General features: G+C 41.1%; 1 protein-coding gene across 3 annotated transcripts in view; it reads left to right on the forward strand.

Moving 5' to 3' along the window:
• Nucleotides 1-689: 689 nt before the first annotated feature.
• Nucleotides 690-13,764, forward strand: part of ZFX (zinc finger protein X-linked) — a 54,559-nt gene continuing 41,484 nt past the window's right edge. The window contains exon 1 of one of the 3 annotated variants that reach the window (XM_035000951.1): nt 690-782. The gene's annotated coding sequence lies outside the window, so the exon portion shown is untranslated. Of the gene's footprint in view, nt 783-1,119; nt 1,341-13,764 lie in introns of those variants that run through there. The other 2 variants (XM_035000974.1, XM_035000945.1) reach the window with 2 other exon arrangements.

A 13,764-nucleotide genomic window follows, 5' to 3' on the forward strand; every position in this document is an offset into this window, starting at 1 on the left:
CTCTTTAACATTTTGTGAATTGAAGAAATAAAACATGTCAGGTTCTGGATTAATGTAAGGATTACAATGCGTAACATTTAACTAGTAAGTTGTAAACATAGTTTGGGTCCCAAGTTCAGTATGGAAAGAGCATACAAATTTAATGGAAACGCAAATACGCATTTTTGGAGTTAATAAATGCTTGTTTATCAAATACGTATTTTTCTTTTTCTCCTAAGTCTTTTTAAACTTTAAAAGGCTTAAGTAGTTTGTAAAAAACATCCATACTCAATTCTGCTACCTCTCTATATTAAAGACTGTGAAAAACTCATTACTTATGAAACAATTACGCAAGACTTAAAATTTCATAGGCTCCCAAACTCTGAAATACAGATATATAGAAAATATACATTAAAAATTCCGGTTCATTGCAATGTGCGAAACCAGTCTGAAAAGGTAACCCTTTTTCTCATCTTTGTATCCTGCAAACTAATAAAATCAGCTAGGTCCTCTGACTGCTTGTTAAAAAAAAAAAAATTAAACAGTTTGGTAGTAGCTGTAAGATAACCCTTCTCCCCCTCCTCGTGCCCACACACCCATTTAGACTGGCAAGCCTATTTTCATTTTATTTCAAAGATTTTTTTTTTTTTTTTTTTTTAAGCCAAGGCAGGGGACGCCGGGGACTGCTAAATTTATCTTCTCCAGCCACAGGGATGAAGAAAACACATTTACTGCGGGCGGGGGTCTGAGGGCCTGCAAACAACTCGAGCAGGCGCCTCGGCCGAGACAGGCGCGGAGAGGCGGTAGGTCTCCGGGGAGGGCCCGGGGGGTGGCCGAGGCCCACGGGAGATGGTGGGGGGCGGCCAGGCCGGTCGGGTGCGGGCCGCCCGCCTCTCCACGGGGTCGGAGGACCGCGGCCCCGCGCGGGCTTTACGGCCGAGGCGGCGGCAGCGGCGCGTGTGTAGCGGCGGCGGCGGCGGGCGGGAGCGCGGAGGAGGTGGAAAGAAGGGGGGCGCTGTCACGGAGACTCCGGCCGCCGGAGACCCCGCCGCAGCGAGGCCACTGGGCTCCCCGGTCGCGGAGCGTGAGCGGCGCCGACCCGGGGCGCCAAGGGGACACACCGGGCGGAGGAGGGGGCCTATCTACCCTTCCGCATTTTCCTGGGTCTCTCTCCCGGGCGGTGACGTGACGTGCTGACGGCGGGCCCGTGCCGGGGAGCTGGGCCGCTTTTTGTCAGCTCCGAGCTCGGCCCCTCCTCCCTCCCTCCGCCCGCCCCACCAGCCGGAGCCCGGCCCAGTGCTCCAGAGAAAGGCCGGCCTGCAGCACCCGCCACCGTCGCCGACCGCCCGCACGTCCGTCCGGTGAGTTCCGGGCGCCGCCGCGGCCGTGGGGCCTAGCGCGCGCGCAGCGGCCTGGTCCCGGCCTGGTCGGCGGCCCGCGAGGCGCCCTTCCGCGCTAGGCCGGGCGGTGCGGCGCGTGGCGCCGAGCAGGCCCCGAGGAGGCCGCAGTTAGGCCCGGGGAGGAGCCCGGCTGCCCCGAGCGGCGGCGGAGGCGCGCTCCGTGAACGGGCGGGGGTTGGGGGAGGGTCGCCCGGTGGCCCGGGAGGCGGCGGAGGGGCGTCGGGTCGGCGCCGCGGCCTGCCCGGGGCACCGCGCGGGGGCGAGGCCTGGCAAGGAGGCGAAGGCTGCAGGCGTGAGGTGAAGGCCGCAGGCCGGCCGGGCCGATTTTCGCTATGTAAATATCGGCGAGGGGGGGAGGGACGGGGGACAAGATGGCGGCGGCTCGGCGCCTGCTGCAGGGGACGATTAAGGGGGTTGTCGGGAGGGGGAGCCGCCATCTTGAAGGCGGTGTCTGAGGAGAAAATTCCGCTACAGCCCGTGAGGGGGGGTCGGAGAGCGGGCGGCGGCGGCGGCGGCGGCGGCGGCGGCTCCGGTGACGGGCCCCCGAGGCCCGGCACGGCAGCGTGTGCGCGCGGAGGGGGCGTGCTCGCTCCCCGCAGCGGCCATTGCCCTTGCCGCCATGATGGGCGCTCAGGCTCTAGGCGCTCGGCGGCAGCGCCACCTTGCTGCCCTCCTTCCCGCAGCCCCGTGACTGGCTGCTGCTTCCGCTGCATTTTAACTGAGCTGCCGCAGGCGGCCATCTCGTCCCTCAGCGTCCCTGGCCCCGCGCCTTTCTCCCGCTCCTGTAGCAACACGGGGGCTGTCGGGACGGGTGGCAGCCCAGACATCTGGGCTCACTACGGCAAATGGAACCCCACGACATTTTATTTTTACTCAACGTCGTACGTGGCTATTATGGTGCCCTAGATGCGGTTTTCCAACACTCACTGCTTTCTCTAGTACCCGAATAAAGAAAGAAAAATAAAATTCGATAGGAAAGAAGTTCTCATCACTCTTTTATCCAACAGGGGGCAAAGTGTAATTTGCACAGCACGAAAACGAATACATTTTTAAAGGAGTCTTTTCAGCTCATTTATTTGAAAACAACTTTCTTGAAAAGGTCCATTTAAGCTATTCGTGATCTGTTGGTATTAACTTATTTTTGAGGAGTAAGAAGGGCAGAAAGTTTATTTTCTTAGTGCTGCAGTCTTTATTCATCTGCTTGCCATGTTTTTTAGTTTATTTGATTTGAAAACTTCTTAGATAGCATTCTGTCCCTTAAAGGACTTTTGATTGCATACTGCACAGCTCCCCAGTAAACTTGTAACCCAGTGTTACCGATGGGCTGTGCTGGCTGATAAGAAAGATTAGAAAGGTTCTTGTAATGCATACGGTGGTTGCAAGAAGTTCACTGTTCAGAGGCGGAGGAGACGTGGTGAATCGCACTCAAGTGCTGCGGAAAAGGTACAACGAACAACTGGGGTTTCAGAGGAAGGCAGAGTTTCTATTTGGAGCATGAGGAAAAGATTTCTGAAGTAGGTGACATTTTGAGGTTACTTAAGGATGGGTAGGACTTTGTTAAGCAGAGGTGGGGCCTCGGGAAAGGGCATTTCAAGGGTGAAGCTTCTTCACAAAATAGTATTTGGAAAAAAACAAAACTAAAAACAAAGCAGCAAGTATTTGTAGTTCGGCAGGAGTCGATGGTGAAGGTGAGAGGGTGGTGGGAATCCTGGCTAGAAAAGGTGGAAGAACTTGCTTGCCAGGTGGAGGGGCTTATATGATCGGGCTGCCCGGGGAAGCCCTCACGTAGAAGGATGACGATACACCTGAGCTGGGCTTCATATTTCCTTAGCAGTTCCATTGGACTAGGAAAGGTTTCAGAGTTGAGAAATAATGAGAGTAGCAAGTGGATCAATGTTTTCACTACCTGAATGATTATCAAAACTGTTCAGAAGTTAAGCCAGTTTTGCTGCTACTTCAGTGATCCGTTTGTACTAGAGAGCTGCTCTTTTCTCTCCTAACTTCACTCCAAATAACGTGTAGTTGTGAGTTATAATTTCTGTAGTAAACAAAGAGGGAGAGGTTTCTAACTTTTCATTTATTGTGGTTGAAAATTGCAGCACTAGTGCTCTGGGTTACTTACGAAAATGAGCAATGAACCTGTAAGTATTCTCATGGTGATTTTTTAAGAAGTCAGTTTGAAAAGTTAGAAGAAAGATTACTCAAAAGGCAGCAGCCTTCAGATGGCCTTTTGTAATCCCTGTTCTTCCCCCCGTGAGAGTAACTACCCTTTTGTTAAGGCTGTTTGCTAAGCCAAACCTTCTCATGTTTTGATTAATATTTGACTGTCCTAGGTGGACGTGTGGGGAATGTGTTTCCTCGAATTTTATGATCTAAATCTATAGGTAGCGTCAGTATTGACTAGAAAGTTGTTTCAGTTTTTCCATTTTCCTGGACCGCAAGAGGTCAGAGCACTGATGCTCTGGGAGAGGACGGAAGGGAACTGAAGATTCTCATGTTTAACATAAGGAAGGGGCCATGGTTTAGGAAAGCTGGAGAAACACTGCATTGTAGGAGGCTGACTACAAGCAGGTTGCTAAGCTAGTGGGCTGCGGTTGTTGAGGTGGTAAGGATAAACATAAACTTAGAAGAACCAGTTGCTTTCTATCTTGACAGCTGGGAAAGACCTAGGAGAGCTGTAAAAAAGAGAACTGTCTAGCTGCACACGCAGTACAGCAGGAGTAGGTGGTTAAGATTGAAACTCAAGTTGCATAGTTAAGAAGACAGATCATGTGTAGTTTAGAAGGATTTCTATCGGAAACCATTAAGTATAAAATGTTTTTGCCTGAAAGGGTAGACCTTGATGATCTGGGAAACTGACTGGTGTTAACACCTTATTACCCAACCATTTTGGATAAGTGAGGTGTTAGTTCTTAATTTATGTGTATATTTCAATAGGTTCAAGTTTCCTTTTTTAAAAAACATGCTCACAGTGCATTAAAAAAATTTTTTTTCCACATTGCTCTTTGTAAATGCTTCCTCTCTAACCCCATCCAGACTCGTAATTATCATTGATGACCTTGCTTTTGTTGTGTTTGTGTGCACTGGTGATTCCAGACTATTTTTCTACTCTCAGACTCTTCCACCCGTCCTTGAAACCCCTCAGCCTCACAGAGATTACCTAATCTCTTACTTAAACCAGAAAGATAGACAACAATCTGATCTAAGCATTTGAGTTTCCTTCCTTTCCACTGCATACTCTTCCTCTGTCTCTACCTAGGCTTTCCTCCCGTTCTTTTCGCTGCAGGAAGAATTGACCTCCTTCAGGCTCACAACTGCTCTGCCCGTCTGCTCCACCTGTCTGGGATGGGGCTCTTTCAGTGATTCTGCTGCTTGCATCATTGCCCTCTCTGTGCCTTTCCCTCTCCTTAGAAACATTCCTAGGTTTGCTTATCTTAGAAAAACCTCACTTGTCTTCTCGTTCCCTTCACCAGTACTTTTATTTCTTTTCATTGCACTTATTCCTGAATCCACTATTTCCGAAATTGGGAAACTTTCACATGTCATTGGGTGTATCAAATAAAAGTGTTCTTTGTTTCAGAAACTTTCTGTGCTTTTTCTGTCTTCTGTCATGGTATTTCCCTCAAGGTCAATCCTCTGTCCTTTTTCTTGAATCTTTTCCCTTGGTTTTAATGTCCCTTTACCATGCCTACTCTCTTTTCTAATTTCTCATCTAGCATTTCCAGTTGCCTACTGACCATCTCTACCCAGGTGTGTTACTATCTCAACATTTGGCTGAAACCAAATTTATCTGGTATATTGTAGATGTCCAGTACTATTTATAGTCTTTTTTCTTATTTGTTTTTTAACCCAGAGTCCCTCAAACAAGTCTTGCTGTCTCACTTTCTTTTTCTTATTGGCACTATTGTTTTTCCAGGCTCATTCTTCTTTGTCTCATATCAGTGTGGGCAACTTTAATTTGTTATTTAACCTATTAAATTTTAACTGCGTGCTTATATTTTTGTCGTCTTTTCTGAACCTGAATGTAGAGGCAGGTTCTCCTTTATTATCCTCGAGCAGTACCTGGCATATGGTCATTATCTCTAAAAACAATGATCTCAGTTATTGGTTATAGAAAACTTTTTGTAGGTGATTAGTTTTCAGGTAGTAAGGCATCTAATCTATGTGTCCTTTGACCAAGGAATATACATATTAAGGCACACTACATGAGCTAGGTAACCCCTGCCCCCACGGCTTAACTTTTTGGGGTTGATATGGCCAATCTATTCTTATTCCTGTCAAATTATTTTTCCAAACAACTTTGTTAATAAAAACCCAGGTATCTTGGAGCGCCTGGGTGGCATAATCAATTAAGTGTCCGACTCTTGGTTTTGGCTTGGGATCAGTCCCTGCATTGGGCTCCACACTCAGTGTGGAGTCTGCTTGAGATACTCTCTCCCTCTCCCTCTGGCCCTCCCGCTAGGATGTGCTCTCTCTCTAAAATAAAAAATCTTTTTAAAAAGTATTTTTATTTATTTGAGAGAGAAGGGGAGCACGAGTAGGGGGAAGGGCAGAGGGAAAGGGAGAAGCTTAGCAGGGAGCCTAATATGGGGCTGATCCCAGGACCCCCGGATCATGACCTGAGCCAAAGGCAGATGCTCAGCCTACTGAGCCATCCAGGTGCCCCTAAATAAATAAATCTTAAAAAAAAAAAAAAAAAAATCCAGGGGCGCCTGGGTGGCTCAGTCGTTAAGCATCTGCCTTCGGCTCAGGTCATGATCTCAGGGTCCTGGGATCAAGCCCCGCATCGGGCTCCCTGCTCAGGGGGAAGCCTGCTTCTCCCTCTCCCACTCCCCCTGCTTGTGTTCCCTCTCTCGCTGTGTCTCTCTCTGTCAAATAAATGAATCTTTAAAAAAAAAAAAATCCAGGTATCTCATAGCTATATTTTATTCAGAGGAGGCACACTTTAAGGAAAAATCAGTGAGAAGTAAGTATAGGATTTTTAAAGATATATTTAAGATTTTTAAATTGTGAAATATTTCAGAACTCCTGAAAAGCAGGCATCACCAAGATTTAACAGAACTTAATAGTTTATTACATATTTGCTTCATAACTTTTTTTGTTTGTTTAAAGAAAATCTCACATCCATTTAAAGAGTGCCCCCCCCATCCCATTCCTGTCTTTTCTTTGCAAGAAGTAACAATTGTCCTCATATGTATGTACCAAAACCATTATCAGGTATTGGTTTTTGTGTTTTAATTTTACATAAATGGTATCATACTGTGTGTGTCGTCTCTCTCTTTTTTTTTTTTTTTCACTTAACATTGTGTTTTTGAGGTTTATCCATTTTGTATGTGGGTCTAGTTCAGGAGTTCTCAGAGTGTGCTCTAGGAATTCCCAGGGATCCATAAGATTCTTCTGGCCGCATTCTTGTGTGCACTGCATGAGTGCTGTACAGAGGCTGCGTGATACATGATGTCATAATAGGTTGAACCCAGAAGCACTTATGGGAATCCAGCTGTTCTCTATAAAGCCTATCTTTAAAGAGATTTGCAGAAATGTAAAATAATACTATTCTTTTCACTTATTTTTTTGTTTTGAAAAATAGTTATTTAAAAATAAGTGTTTATGTACAGTTGGCTTGTTTTTAACGAATTAATAAATTTTTAAATGTCTCAGATTTTATTTCTATTATAAATATTTGTAGATAGAACCCACATAAAGAAAAATTCTTTGGGGTCCTCAATTTATAAGAATGTAAGGGGATCCTGAGACGAAGAAGTTTGAAAACTACTGATCTAATTCATTATACTTGTATTTCAATGTATAAATATACTGTGGTTTATTTATCTATTCTTATGGAGCAGCCATTATGTTGTTTGTAGTTTTGTGCAGTTTCAAACAATGCTGCTGTGAACATCCTTACACAGGGTTCTTCTCTCTTGAGATTATAGATGTAGAATTGCTACATTCAGGAGTGTGCATTTGTCAACTTTACTGGGAATTGCGGCATCATCAAATTTTGTTCCATTTGACACTCCCACCAGCTGTGTATCAGCCTCTATTTCTGGAGACTACTGCCAAAAGATTAGCCTTTGCAATTTTTTCCAATCTGTTGTGTATAAATTGTATCTCATTGCTGTTTTCTCTTTGCATTTCTTAGATTACTGTTGAGGTTGAGCTTTTTTCCCCACGTATTTATTGACCATTTGAATTTTCTGTGATTTGCTTATTTTATCTTTGGGTCCATTTTTCTGTTGGGTTGTTTCCTTTTTCTCATTGATTGGTGGATATTCTTTCTATATTCTGAATACTAATGATTTATAATTATAAATACTGAAAATACCATTTCCTAGTCTGTGGCTTATCTTTTAGCTTGTTTGTGTAGGACTTCTTAATGTGAAGGTAGCCAGTTTTCTCAATTTTTTTTTCATTGATGACTTATGTTTTTTTGTATCTGCAAGAAGTTCTTCCCTTACCCCAAGGTCATACTGATACCGTACTTTTTCATATTTAGGTCATTAATTCATCCGGAATTTTTTTTCTGTTGTGTGATGTAGGGATCTAACTTTATTTTTTTAATATGGATTCATTGAGTAATTCAGCCTTTCTCCCCACTGATTTATAGTGAAACTCCTGAGGTTTATTGTATTCTCATATATACACATCTGTTTCTTGTTTCTTCTGCTTTCATTGGTCTGTTTAACTCTCTGTATCTGTATCACTCTCATTTAATAATGATAGCTTTATAACTAAATTTTTTTTTTTTTTTTGCTTTATAATATGTTGTTTTTCTTCAAAACTTTTAAAGCTGTTTTCTTTCTTTTTATTTTTGGGTCGGTTTGTCAATGTCTATGAAAAATTTGGATTTTTATTATATTTGTGTCAAATTTATAGAATAAATATATAGACACGTATAGATAGTATACATACTAAGTAGTGGAGCTGGGATTTCAATCTGAGCATGCTCTGCTGCTTTTAATAAAGCTCTTGCACAACTTTTAGATTTTTTTGCTAGATACTATGCAATTTTTGTTGTGAATAGGATTTTGTTATTAGTTATTATTTTTATTTAGTTATTGCTAATGTATAGGGAATACTACGGCCTTAGGTGTATTCATCATGTAACTTGCTGATTTTTGCTCTTACTATATTTCATAGATTCTGAGATGCACTTTTCTCCCCTATATTTTAGAATTTATAAAATCAAAATAGGTTTTCGGTAGGCCACCTTATAATCACTGTCGTTCAGGCAGCAGTTATGATATAGTTCTCATTGCATACACATGCACACACTTGGTCAACACTCTTCATTTTGTCATCACTTAAATGAGCATGTGCATTGTTGTGTTATTTCATGCCAAACACTACAGCTGAAGGCAGAAATTGTGAAGTGGATGTCTGACTGGAAAGAAAATCCCACAGATGATAATGAAGCATTTTAAGAAATGCTACGTCACCAACACTCCTGTTGGCAGAGGACAATATTGTAAGAAAGATTGGATAGCTTTGAGTAGAAAAGCAATCCGTGGTAGGACCCTGAATGTGAAGTTTTAGGAAAATCATACCAATTTCTTTTTGCTTTTATTTTTCTTTCTATATATGTGCAAGATATGATAAAATATAAGTCTAAAAGAATGGTCTCAATCTAAAATGAAAATTCTAGATAAAGTGTGACATCAGTTTAATTGGCAGTGTTTTTTCTTAGTTGTATGTAAAACAAGGGTGCATCTTATAGTTGGTAGTATCTTTAGATTGAATGAAACGTGCAAGTGATAGTTTATAATTCTTTTGCATTTTCTAAGTAGCTGAGTGTGAATAATGAAGGTTTTATTTCTTCTTTTCCATTAGATTTTGCCTCCTCTTTCTTTTTTATTTTTTTTTTGGATCTGCATTGACTAATGCATTTAGCACAGTTGAATGGAAGCGTTGGTATCAGGCATCCTTCTCTAGATACTTTAATGGAGTGCTTCTAATATTTTAACATTAAATATGCTGTAGTGGGGTTTTTTTTTTTGAGGGGATAGATGTTATTAGTTTATTTTCTACGTATCATTTTAGAGTTTTTGTCTTGAACAGTTGATTTTTTTTTTTTAGTGCTTTTGCTGCATCTGTTGGTGTGATGAATTGCATTGATAGATTTTTTTTTTTTTTAATGTAGGCTCCATGCCCAGTGTGAAGCCCAACATGGGGCTTGAATTCATGACCCTGAGATCAAGACCTGAGCTGAGATCGAGAGTCAGACCCTTAACCAACTAAGCTACCCAGGCATCCCTAGATTTTCTATTTTAAACTGTCTTTGGATGCCCTGGATATATGCATCCCTTTGTTATTGCCAAATACTTCTCCTTTTTGGTGTAGTCTTTGTTTTGTTTCGATAATAAGCTTATGCTAACTTCATAGGATGAGTTATATTTTAAACAAGTTGTATTTAATAGAGATGCTCTGTTTCTTGAAGGTCAGGTAGAATTCATCTGTGAAACTGGTATTTTTTGTGATTTGGTTTTTGATACAGTAATAGTTTCATGATGATAAGTCTTTTTGGCTTTTGGTTGTTTTTTTTTTTTTATTTATACAAAAGGAACAATATTTTAGAAAAATATAAATTTCCAAATATACTGGTATAAAATATAGGCTTTGATAATGACTTTAAAATATTAATTTCATTAATTTCTTTTTTTTCTGACCAGTACTACCAGTAACTTGCCTATATTATTAAGGCTTTCCAAATAGTTCTTTTATTGATCCTTTCTGTTCCTACTGATATGATTAATATTTCTTTCCTTCTACTTTATTTGCATTTATTCTGATATTTAAAAAATTTTAGTTGAAGGTTTAGCTCATAAATTTTTTTTTTTAAGATTTTATTTATTTATTTTACAGAGAGAGACACAGTGAGAGAGGGAACACAAGCAGGGGGAGTGGGAGAGGGAGAAGCAGGCTTCCCATGGAGCAGGGAGCCCGATGTGGGGCTCAATCCCAGGACCCCGGGATCATGACCTGAGCCGAGGCAGACGATTAACGACTGAGCCACCCCAGGCGCCCCTAGCTCATTAATATTTAATTTCTGCTCTTAATATGCCTTTAAAACTATAATTTTTCTCTGAACTGTAACTAGATGCTATGATTTTGACATGAATTCATTTTTATTATTTAGTTCTTTTTTTTTCTTTTAAGATTTTATTTATTTATTTGAGGGTGAGAGAGAAAGAACACAAGCAGGGGGAGCTGCAGGCAGAGGGAGAAGCAGGCTCGCCGCTAAGCAGGGAGCCCGATGCAGGGCTCGATCCCAGGACTCTGGGATCATGACCTGAGCCAAAGGCAGATGCTTAACTGACTGAGCCACCCAGGCACCCCTATTTAGTTCTAAATATATTGTGATTTTCATAATTTTCCTATTGCCCATTGAATTACTTAGAACTTTGTTTTTAAATCTGTGGGATTTTTTTCTGTTGTTTCTGGGACTTTTTTTTTTTTTTTAATTTTATTTATTTGACAGAGAGAGACACACAGCAAGAGCAGGAACACAAGCAGGGGGAGTGGGAGAGGGAGAAGCAGGCTTCCCACTGAGCCGGGAGCCCGATGCGGGACTCGATCCCAGGACCCTGGGATCATGACCTGAGCTGAAGGCAGTCGCTTAACCAACTGAGCCACCCAGGCGCCCTGTTTCTGGGACATTTATTTCTAATATTGTTGCATTATAGTTGGTTAGCATTGATTGATATGCAAAAATTAATTATATTTCTCTATATTAACAATAAATAATTTGAAAGTCAAATTTAAAAGCCAGTACCTATTACTCAACCATAAAAAAAGAATGACATCTTGCCATTTGCAACAACATGGATGGAGCTAGAGAGTATTAAGCTAAGCGAAATAAGTCAGAGACAAATACCATATGATTTCACTCATATGTATGATTTAAGAAACAAAACAAAGAAGCAGAGGAGGAAAAAGAGAGGCAAACCAAGAAACAGAGTCTTAACTATAGAGAATAAACTGATGGTTATCAGAGTGGAGGTGGATGAGGGGACGGACTAAACAGGTGATGGGGATCAAGGAGTGCACTTGTGATGAGCACTGGGTATCGTATGGAAGTGTTGAATCACTGTATTGTGTACCTGGAACTAATATTGCACTTTGTGTTAACTGGAAATTAAATAAAAACATACTAAGACCTTTAGTAAAAGCTTTACTAAGAAGTGGTGGGGAGAGATACAACATCCATGGATCAGAAGTATCAATATTACAGACAGGTCAGTTGTGATATGTAGAGATTCGATGCAATGCCAAACAAAACCCCAACAGGACTTTTTTTTTTTTTTTTTTTTTGATAGACCAGTTCTCAAATTTATAGGGAAATGCAAAGGGCCTGGAATAGCAAAGGCGATCTTGGAAAAGAAGTTGGAAGACTTACACTACTATATATCAAAGCTTATTATAAAGTTATAGTGATTAAAACAGTGGGCACAAAGCCAGATTGATCAGTGGAATAGAACAGTCTGAAAGAAGACCTACATATATAAGATCAGCTACAACAAAAGTGTATTGGGATTTCAATTGAATGTAGAGGTTAATTAAGGGAGAGTTGATACTATTCAACATATTGAAGAACAAGACTTTTTTTTAAGTTTTTATTTAAATTCCATTTAGTTAACATACAGTGTAATATTTGTTTCACGTGTACAATACAGTGATTCAGCACTTCCATACAACTTATTTAACCCATCCCCTCACCCACCTCCCCTCTGGTAACCATCAGTTTTTTCTCTATAGTTAAGAGTCTGTTTCTTGGGGCACCTGGGTGGCTGAGTCGGTTGGGCGTCCGACTCTTGGTTTTGGCTCAGGTCATGATCTTAGGGTTGTGAGATTGAGAACCTGTGTCAGGCTCTACACTCAGCAGGGAGTCTGCTTGGGATTCTCTCTCTCCCTCTCCCTCTGTGTCACCCCCCCCCCGCACTTATGTTCGCTTGTACTCTCTCTCAAAATACATACATACATACACACATCTTTTTTTTTTTTTTTTTTTAAGTCTGTTTTGCTGTGCAGGAACTTTTTATTTTGATCATGTCCCAACATTTTGTTTTTGCTTTTGTTTCCCTTGCCTCGGGAGACATACCTAGAAAGAAGTTGCTTTTGCCTGTGTCGAAAAAGTTAACTGCCTGTGTTTTCTTCTAGGATTTTAATGGTTTCTTGTCTCACATTTAGGTCTTTCATCCATTTTGAATTTATTTTTGTGTGTGGTGTAAGAAAGCGGTCCAGTTTCATTCTTTTGCATGTAACTGTCCAGTTTTCCCAACACCATTTGTTGGAGAGACTTTTTCCTGTTGCATATTCTTTCCTGCTTTGTCAAAGATTAATTGACAGTATAGTTGTGGGTTTGAAGAGCAAGATTGATTTATCTGTATATTTGTGTTTTTTAATCACACTTAGAGTTTTCAAGTATTTTTATCAATGGGATTTAAGAAAGCTTTTGTCTTCAAGTCTATTAATTTTATACCAGCACACTTTATAAAACTTATACTGATGGTAGTTTTTCAGGTGGTTTCTTTAGATTTCATAGTTAGATCATACATAAATAAGTATAATTTCTTTTAAATAATAATTGTATTTTATATTTTATTATCTTACCTAATTGCATTGGCTATAAATTCTCATGTAATCTTAATAATAGTGTTAATGGGTGTCCTTGTTTTTTGGTTTTTGTTTTTTTGAGGGAGAGAGTGAGAGCAAGTTGGGGGGGGGGGGGGACAGAGGGAGAGGGAGAGAGATAATCTTAAGCAGGCTTCACGCCCAGTGCAGAGCTCTGTGCTGGGCTTAGACTCATGACCCTGAGATCATGACCTGAGCCAAAATTAAGAGTTGGTTGCTTAACCGACTGACCCACCCAGGCACCCCAGGGTATCCTTGTCTTAATTGACTTTAGAAGGAATATTTCTAGTGTTTTACCTTAATTTAATCTATGTTTTTTTTATAAGTTGATATATCATTCTCCTATCCAAAAACATGTTGTAACATGCACTAGTTTAAGATTTGCTTATACTCGTGTGTTTTTTATAATTTATAAAATTGTTATAGAATTCACCCTTTAAAAATATACAATTCAGTGGTTTTTAGTAAATTCAGAGTTGTGCAACCATCACCACTAATTTTCAGACATTTTATCACCCCCAAAAGAAACCCTGTGTCCATTAGCAATCATTGTCACCAACTCCCACCCCTCACAACCACTAATCTACTTTCTATCTGTATGTATTTGCCTATTCTTGACATTTAATACGTGGTCTTTCCTGTCTGGCTTCTTTCACTTAGCCTATTCTTTCCGAGGATCATCCATGTTGTAGCATGTATTTGTATTTCATTCCTATTGTATTTTTTTAAAAAGACTTTATTTATTTGAGAGCGA

The sequence above is a fragment of the Mirounga leonina genome, unplaced genomic scaffold (genome assembly GCF_011800145.1).
Source record: "Mirounga leonina isolate KUSES-001 unplaced genomic scaffold, KU_Mleo_1.0 Mir_101595, whole genome shotgun sequence".
Classification (NCBI taxonomy): Eukaryota; Metazoa; Chordata; class Mammalia; order Carnivora; family Phocidae; genus Mirounga; species Mirounga leonina.